The following is a 1481-nucleotide window of genomic DNA, read 5'->3' on the forward strand; positions in this document are numbered from 1 at the left end:
TCAGTTTGAGGGAAGTCATTTATGTCGAGAGAGTTTGGACTCCCAGTGCCAGCCACACTGAGGCAATAGTGCCATCTGTAGTCTGGATGAGGAACTGGTTTGAGTTGAGGGAAATCCTCAGACTTCCTGCAGGAGTGAGTGACAATAAGCACCTGGAGTCAGGCTACTAATGGCATGCTCTCTGCTTAACCTGCGTGTAATGTTGTTTCTAGCCTGTCCACAGCTCCTATTTGCTGAGGAAGAAAAATGTGAGTTACGCGCCATTTGTCGCTCATGAATCTGATAAATTTCCCCTTTGCGCAGCTCGGCTGCCCAAACATGTCCATGTAGAGTCAAGAAAAACAGCATCTTGGCTCATGCCTTTGTTGTAGAGTCAGGCTGAGCCGAAGCATCACTTCTCACCTCGCTGTGTGAGACACCTGCTGCTCCCGAACCGTTTCCCACCGTGAGCCCAACAGTTCAGAGCATGAGAACATGTTCTCGGTCCATACCTGGACAGCATTGCCAGACTCGGAGACTGAGGAAAAGCGAGGAGAGACGTTTTCCAACCCCCACTAAGTCTCTGGCTCGGCTTAGTGTGAGCAGGGGATTCACTATTAGTCCTGCTCACAATCCTGGATTCTCTTGGAGATTAGCTCCTGGAGAGGCTATTTGCTTGTCCTCAGCTGCTCTGCAGTGGCCAGGTTAACCACACGGGATGAGCCCCCAGGCTGATGAGCTTAATCCTGGATAGAACCATAGCCTGAACAACCTGTTTATCACGAGCTGATAATACTTTACAACAGGGGTGTCTAACACAGTTCTTTTCAGGGACAACATCCCTGATGTCTCTGGTCGGTTCTCAGTGTTGTGTTGTGTCCGCCACTCTTAGGAAATGTGTTTAAAAATCAATACTTTCTTTGAAATTTAAAAAAACAAAATATTGGCGGTTTGATGGGCCGGATTGGAGATGCTGGCAGCTGGATTTGGCCCATGGGCCTTATGTTTGACACTTACAGCATGTATAGAAGATGGATAGATGGATGGTGACATTAATTTAGATATTGTATGAAATGGTGTGAGTGATTGTGTGTCTTTCTGTGTTAACCCTGTGATGGACTGGTCACACTTTATTAGCTGCTCTTTTCCCAAAGACTCCAAATCTGATAAAGCAGGTAAAAGATGATGGAGAGATTAATAAAAGTACAAAATTAGAGGGAATTTTACGAGTTGAAGCAGTAGATAGAAGCAGTGATTATGCACACATCACCTCCATGTTTGTACACTTGGATCCGTTTGCACAGCAATGTTTCAATGAAACGCATTGTTTTTGCATTTTCATTTCAGAAAAGTTGCCCGTTTACACAGCAATGTTTTGAAAACAATGTCCGTTTACACTGAAACAGCTGAAATGCTGTAAATTATGTAGTTATCATGCCAGGCCACTAGTTGGTGCTGTTGGTTGTTTTTGTAATGAAACCACACTCACAAGCGCGCAGAGA

The sequence above is a fragment of the Lipophrys pholis genome, assembly GCF_963383615.2.
Source record: "Lipophrys pholis genome assembly, chromosome: 9".
Classification (NCBI taxonomy): domain Eukaryota; kingdom Metazoa; phylum Chordata; class Actinopteri; order Blenniiformes; family Blenniidae; genus Lipophrys; species Lipophrys pholis.